We start from the raw sequence: 7,902 nt of genomic DNA, 5'->3' as shown, positions 1-7,902 counted from the left end.
AAACAGATGAGTCAAACAGCATATTGCTATTTATAACACTTGATACAGTTTATTCTTCCTAACAGGGACGGGCAGACTTCAGGCTTGGCTTTGTATTTTACTGTAACTCTCTCCCCCCCCCCCCATGTTCCAACCCAAACCAGGTGCAAAACTGATGCACAGAGTGGGAGCAGACATACACAGATAGCTATAAGAACAGAGTGCCTCTAAGCACCTGCTCAGCCCAATGAATTATTTGCAACATCAGAACTGAGTTCATTGTATCGTCATACAAAAACCTGTACATTGACACAGCAGCTGGCAACTGCCTCTCCATCCCCTCCCTGCTTTTTGGCCATGGCGAAAGACTGGAATTTCAAGACTCCATGCTACAGCTGTGAAGCAGGCCGTCCTCAGGTCCCAGTTAAGCTACAGGTGATGGAAAGTGAGGCCTGTCGGTTCATTCGGAGTTCCACATGGGGATCTTAGCTTCTGTTTCAGGGGTACAGCCAGGCCAGTTCTGGAAAGAAGGTATCTTTAATGGGCGCCGACTGCTGAGACAAGAAAATCAGGTCCTTTTGGGGGGGGGCACGTACAGCCCAACCCAGAGAGTTGGTACAAGAGAAATCCAAAGCAGAACTAAGTGAGATCCAGATGTTCAGCTCCACTCCTTTACCTCAAAGGAAACTCTATGGCAGGCATAGGCAAACTTGGCCCTCCAGATGTTTTGGGACTACAACTTCTATCATCCCTAGCTAACAGGACCAGTGGTCAGGGATGATGGGAGTTGTCCCAAAACATCTGGAGGGCTGAGTTTGCCTATGCCTGCTCTGTGGGCTCTATTGCCTAGTGGGCAGAGGCCAAAGGGCATCACCAAGAGGGAGGGCAAAAAATGCTATCTGAACCATCATGGCCCCATGGGGAGACCATGCTACACCCACCTCTGGTGTCATTTGTCCTCAAACTATGTGAAATAAGCGAATGAAGGTGAGATGCATAAGATCAGGTTGGGAAACTTCCCTGCACATGCCAGTAGATATTGGATGCTGCTGACAACCAGGTCCCTCTTCTCCTCAGCTTCTTATCATGCAAAGGCTCAGCTCTATAGGAGGAAAAAGCCCCTCAGAATCAAGGCCGCCATCCCTCTTGCACACCAGGAGAGATCCCTTGCCAGAAATGTGGGGTAGTGCTGTTCCAGGGTGTTCAGCTTTGCCTGCCGGCAGTGGAAGAGCCCAAGGGGTGAACAGTGGGTGAGCCTCCCTGCCGGTTCTGCTGAAATGAGACATAACATCACACCATCAACACATTCACTTCAACATGCATGGTAATGTCTTGATGGTTGGGGCCTCCCCTCAGCATCAATTTAAAGATTTCTTGGTGATCCTGATGGCGAAGATCATTTTCATAGAGATGGATCTGTAGATTCAGGAGAGGATGTGGAAAGGAGGGAGAGAGAACAGATTATGGATTTTTAGCACTATTGTATCAACCTTATCAAACCTCTCCGTATTCTCACTCCCCCAGCAATGCCTTCTCAATCTTTATGCTCCTCCTCAGACACTTCACTATGCAGAAACCTCCTGCATCATCTGCCAGTTCCATGAGACCCTGTAGTGCAGGAGTTGGCAAGGTTTACCGACCATGGGCTGGATCACTCCCACGGAGATTGTCTGTGGGCCAGACTGGTGCGGCACAATGCTGGAAATTGCTTCTGCCCATGCCCAGACGCCGAAAATCACTTCTGCACAGGCATAATTTCCGTCTGGGCATGCGCAGATGTGATTTCTGGTATCCGCACATGCGCAGACACAATTTCTGGCACCACTCGGCGAGTCCCCACGCCGCGCTGGTTTAGTGCAGCGTGCGGGGGACTCGCCAGGTGGGCGGCTGGGTTTGGGGGCGGCTTGTGGGCCAGAAAAACAGTCCATGGGCTGCATCCGGCCCATGGGCCGCACGTTGCCGACCCCTGCAGTAGTGCATAAACATCTTCGGCATTTTCACAGCGTAGTTTTACAGTTTAAGAACCGCATTGAGGTAGACCCCCCCTTAATCCTTCCCTCACGCTTTTCGTTGTTATTTCATGGTTGCTGCCATCCCCTTCACGTACCTATTTGCTCCTTGCTTTCTGCTTGTTATTGGGATGCAGTTGGTTCATTTTTAATTCCCTATTTTTGCAGAGTAGACCAGTGCTGTTCACTCGGGTTTCAATGCGTTGGCAAGTGAGAGTGCTTTTCATTCAGAGCGCTGAGGTTCTCCCCTCTACTCTTTGTTCAGTTCTCAGTTTTGTTCAAATTTGAGGAGGGGAAACCCCTTGCTGCACCGCCTGGAACTTTTGCCTCCCAAGATCTCCACTTGAGCATCGGGGCAACTTCGACTTCAGCTGCTCCCCGTTTTTCTCTCATCTTGCAACTTCGTCTGTCTTGAGAAAACAGGAGCACAAACTACGACCCGTCATGGAGTGCGTTAGTCCGGAAGTCTCCAGGGTGTTCAGCTTGCCTGCCGGCAGTGGAAGGGCCCAAGGGGTGAACAGTGGGTGATTCTGCTGGCGAAACACGGGTTGTTGGGGTGAGCCGCTCTGCTGAAATGAGACATAATGTGACGCCATCAACACATTCACTTCAACATGCATGGTAATGTCTTGATGGTTGGGGGCTCTGAAAGGAGGCCCCTCAGCATCAATTTAAAGATTTCTTGGTGATCCTGATGGCGAAGATCATTTTCATAGAGATGGATCTGTAGATTCAGGAGAGGATGTGGAAAGGAGGGAGAGAGAACAGATTACGGATTTTTAGCATTACTGTATCAGCCTTATCAACCTTAGTTTGCCTACCCATGGATTAAACCCTAGTTAAGTGCCAATACCCTTGGTATCTCATGCACTGCTCAGCAGAGACTGGGTTGGCCAGTAACCATACCACATAGTCGAAATAAATAAAAGATTGTCCAGTAGCACCTTAGAGACCAACTAAGTTTGGAGTCCAAGTGGCCAAGATACTGGGAAATTTTGGAAAAGGAAGGGGACAAATTGAGATTGCAGAGTTTTGAGAAATTAAAAGGGAAGGTGAGAGATTGGTTCCACTACCATCAAATTAATGAAGCGTTTAAACTGGACAGTAAAATTGGCTTCCAGGTGGAAAAATCAAAATTGGAGACAGAACTGTTAGAACCCAGTACTAAGAATTTGTCCAAAATGTACAATTTGCTGCTGAAATGGAATACACAAGATGAAACGGTTAAATCGGTCATGATTAAATGGGCTCAGGACATTGGTCATAATATTTTGTTTGCTGATTGGGAAAAGTTGTGGACCACCGGGATAAAATTTACGGCATGTAATGCCTTAAGAGAAAACATTATGAAAATGATATATAGGTGGTACATAACCCCAGTCAAGCTTGCAAAGATTTACCATGTGCCTGACAACAAATGTTGGAAATGTAAAGAAACTGAAGGTACATTTTTTCATCTTTGGTGGACCTGCCCGAAGATTAAGGCATTCTGGGAAATGATCTATAATGAACTTAAAAAGGTATTTAAATATACTTTCCCCAAGAAACCAGAGGCCTTTCTCTTGGGTATTGTCGGCCAAGGGGTGTTAAAGACGGATATAACTTTCTTTATGTATGCTACAACAGCAGCTAGAATACTCATTGCGAAGTACTGGAAGACGGAAGAACTACCCACACTGGAAGAATGGCAGATGAAGGTGATAGACTATATGGGCTTGGCAGAAATGACGAGCAGAATCCGAAACCAGGGAAGAGAAGCAGCGCAAGAAGAATGGAAAAAATTCAAGGACTATTTAAAGAAATATCATAAAGTTAATGAAAGTTAGAATGATGTTGGACTGGAAAGTAAATGGTTACTATTAGCAATGGTTAAGACAAGGAAAATAAGGAAGAATAGTCTAAATTTAAATTAAAATAAGGGAAGATTTGCTGAACAATCGATAAGAATTTGGAATACAGAAAGGGGAAGCATGAGGAAGTCGGGGAAGATAGGATATGAAATTAGGATATGAAATGATACATGTTTTTTGTTTTGTTTTTGTTTTTGTATGTTTATGTTTGTTGTATTGTGTTTATATGGAAAAATAAAAATATTTAAAAAAAAAAAAAAAAGAGAGACCAACTAAGTTTGTTCTGGGTATAAGCTTTCGTGTGCATGTACACTTCTTCAGATACCACACAGAAAAATCATCTTACATAATAAGACAAGTACAAAGTTTCTTTCTGAATAAAAAAAGGAAGGGAGCTTTGTACCTCTTTAGCAAAGCCACAGGTGCTGCAAGGCTTCCTGCCCCAATGCAAACAGAAACAGACCCTCTAAAATTTAACAGGTGGAAAAGAGACTCAATGACGAAGTGCTTGGGAAGAAAGGAGCAGGGCAGCTCTGTAAGGTTGCCATTCTATGCACCCTTTCCAGGAAGGAAAGGATTCAGTGGGGCCTCATTTTGACCTAACCTGCAAAAGATGGAAAAGTAAGTTGTCTTCAGTGTATAAGCATCAATCCCATGTGCAGGCTCTTAGACAACAGTAGCTATTTGTGCTGGAGGTTCTTTGGCAGAGTCAGCTTTTCTAATTAACACCAAGAGAAGCACTTACCCAAAGTCATGTCCAAAATCCTAACTGGCATCCCAAAGGGTTACTTTAATAATTAAACATGATGAAATCTGGTAGGATTTTTTCTTATGAGGTCAAACAGACAGGAAGATAAACCTCGAACACTGGCATTAACAGCACAGATCCTAAGAGTGCAAGCCCTGCAAGGAATCCATTAGCCTCCATAATTGCTTTGCAGCGAAATTAAGCAGCTACTGAGTCCAGAGTGAATTGTTGTTTATTTCATCACTGCCAAAAAAGAACATGTAATATTTTCCAGACCCTGAGCAGAGATGGAAAGCGGTGTATGTCTTAAAGCGACGAGCAAAGCAAATGTGGTTGAAATGGACCTTTGGGAAGTTGCCTCTAGAACAGAGTGTCTGATGATGTGTGGGCTTGCTCCTTTTACATATAATCTTAGGCTGAGGGGTAGTGCCACAGGGTTGTGGGGTGGGCTTAAAGTCCCATTTCTATTTCTGTGGCAGGGGCCCCGTTTCCAGCATCCCAGAGCCACCAGTCCGGCATGAAAGGAGAGCTTTTTAACCACTGAATGAGAAGCCCTCTTGCCTTTTCTGGTGATTGGAGTCAATGACTATGAAAAGAAGTGAGTCAGCCACAAAGGATTGACGCCTAAGGTCACTTTGGAGAAGACGTGCAGGAAGGACACCGAGAAGTCCTTTTGTATGCTCCAAAGCTAAGTATTAAGGAACACTGAAAACACAAGGTACGTTAGCTTCAGGAGAAGCGTCAAGGAAAACACAACTTAAATCACTCCAAAAGAAGATACTGGAGCACTCCAAATCATTTGCCCAATCATTACTGCAGGAAGAAGAAGAAGAAGAAGAGTTTGGATTTGATATCCCGCTTTATCACTACCCGAAGGAGTCTCAAAGCGGCTAACATTCTCCTTTCCCTTCCTCCCCCACAACAAACACTCTGTGAGGTGAGTGAGGCTGAGAGACTTCAGAGAAGTGTGACTAGCCCAAGGTCACCCAGCAGCTGCAGGTGGAGGAGCAGAGATGCGAACCCGGTTCCCCAGATTACGAGACTACCGCTCTTAACTACTACACCACACTGGCTCTCACACAGGAAATACAGTGGTACCTCAGGTTACATACGCTTCAGGTTACAGACTCTGCTAACCCAGAAATAGTGCTTCAGGTTAAGAACTTTGCTTCAGGATGAGAACAGAAATCGTGCTCTGGCAGTGCGGCGGCAGCAGGAGGCCCCATTAGCTAAAGTGGTGCTTCAGGTTAAGAACAGTTTCAGGTTAAGTACGGACCTCCGGAATGAATTAAGTACTTAACCTGAGGTACCACTGTAGCAGATTTAGCTTAAAAGCAGCACGTGGACATCTGCATTGAACTTTGCAATGCATTGCTAATTATAATTATTGCAATGCATTGCTAATAATTATTGCTAATTATTATATTATTGTAATTATTATTGTCTAATTATATTATTGTATGCTTTTAGAAGGTTGGATAATCTTAGAAGGGTGGGTAGCTGTGCAGGATTTGTCCTGTGAGTGCGAAGAAACAATGCACACCTGAATTTGCCCCTACACTACTGATCCAAGGCCATGCCCCCGTGGTAGAGTTCCTCCAGAGAAACCTCTTTAGTGATCATTCCTCCCAGTTGGCTATCAGGAAGCTTACGTGCTGGTTAGACTATATCTGGTATTTACTGAGTATCTGTCCTGCCATATACGAGAACGGGTATTCCTCTTGATCTGTATCTGTGGTGTTTATACATCTTCCCACTAATCATATGTTCATCCCACACTTTTCAGTGCATTTGCCCATCCTTTTTTCATTTTCTTTTAAAAAGTGAATTTGCTGTGCATGTTCACCCACTTTAACTGCACACGCTTAGACGTCTGGCATGTGCTTGAATGCCTCCTGCAAAACATCTGGAGCTCCCCATTTTTTTTAATAGGACGACAACTGCATTAAGAATCCATTAATACCCCCAAAGTGCAGAAGCCCTGTAAAATTTCTGTTCCAACTTGCCTAAGAGCAGAATAGCTGAAGGACGACTTGTCCTCACATGGAGAATCATGTGGTTTTAGAAGCCGGAAGCAGCAGTTGCTGGTGCCCACGAGGACACTGAGACTAAGGAGGAGGAACCTCCACCCCATGGACAGTCCCCACGGACCCCATACTGCAGTAGTCCAGCTTCCTAGGGCTGTCTCCACACTGCTTGCCCCCAAAGAATCCTGGGAACTGTAGTTTGTTAAGGGTGCTGGGAAAAGTAACTCTGTGATAGGTGAACTACAATTCCTAGGTGCTTTAAATGAACAAACAAGATATTCGTAACAACCGTTCAAATATTTGAAAACCTACTAAAAAGTCTCTTCATCTTCTCCTCTTCCAGCTAATCATACCTGACTCTTTCAACCATTTCTCATCTTGGTTCTGAGACCCCATAGCATACTCCGGACATGCTCCCTTTTCTTCATAAAATGTGGCACACAGAACCAGCCCAAGACATAATGGCACCTGAGGTGAACCACAAAATGGCAGTTCTGCTCCCCTGCCAGGCACAGGCGCCTGGTTCTGCCTAGCTTTGGAAGGGGGCGGCATCCGTGTGTGTCATCACATGCATGATGCGCATGCACGCAGTGGGAGGAGGCTGTGAGGCCCACCACAGCTGCAGGGAGGCCCCGCACAGCCCAACAGGACCCCACCACCTGATGAGGCCAAGCCCCTCAAGACTGGGGGGGGGGGCTCAGCCCAGAGTTGGTGCCTATGCCTCTAGGGAAGATGGGGTGACCCAAGGTCTACATCTGGAACACAAGGGTGGGGGGCAGAGACCTGCATCTGCATCTGTTGCCCCGACTGAGGCGGTGGCCTCACCTTGCCTTATAGGCAGGGCTGTCTTAAGCATATGGGGTGCCAGGGTGCAAAGATCCGCCTGGCGCCCCCCCAGTTGTCCAGTCCCAGGCACACACGAGGGCAGAGCCGGCCGCCTCAGCGTCTTGCTGGCTCGGCTGCCCCCAAACTTGAGGCCTAGCGCTCCGATGGGTGGGCTCTTTCCCAGACTCAACTCTCGGGCCCCGGGCTCTCTGCCTGGTGCCCGGCACCCCTGGCACCTATGGGTAAGACAGCTCTGCTTATGGGTGGGGCAGCCCTGTCCAGACGCAGCACAGGTGCAGCTAGTTGCCACCACCAGTGCAGAGTGCAAGACAACAACCTCAGGTGATCTGGACCCAAGGGTTCCGCTGATGGAGTGAGAAATGGCACATGGGCATAGCTGGGGGGGCAGCTGCCCCCCAATCAGTAAAAATCAATATAAATCTGAGGTTCCTGCCCCCCAATAA

The 7,902-nt window shown here is 46.7% G+C and overlaps 1 long non-coding RNA gene across 2 annotated transcripts; it reads right to left on the bottom strand.

The window, feature by feature from the left end:
• Positions 1–23: 23 nt before the first annotated feature.
• Positions 24–2,787, bottom strand: LOC310750743. Of its 2 annotated transcripts, XR_014542216.1 has the most exons (3): positions 2,087–2,787; positions 584–1,395; positions 24–310 (listed from the first exon to the last, which is right to left on the bottom strand). It is a non-coding gene; the product is annotated as an uncharacterized lncRNA (long non-coding RNA). The 2 variants fall into 2 exon arrangements; XR_014542217.1 differs by having other exon boundaries at positions 251–1,395.
• Positions 2,788–7,902: the final 5,115 nt, after the last annotated feature.

The sequence above is a fragment of the Podarcis filfolensis genome (genome assembly GCF_964270895.1).
Source record: "Podarcis filfolensis genome assembly, chromosome: 15".
NCBI lineage: Eukaryota > Metazoa > Chordata > Lepidosauria > Squamata > Lacertidae > Podarcis > Podarcis filfolensis.
The sequence above is the reverse complement of the archived record's forward strand: the minus strand, read 5'-3'. Positions and strand labels throughout refer to the sequence as shown.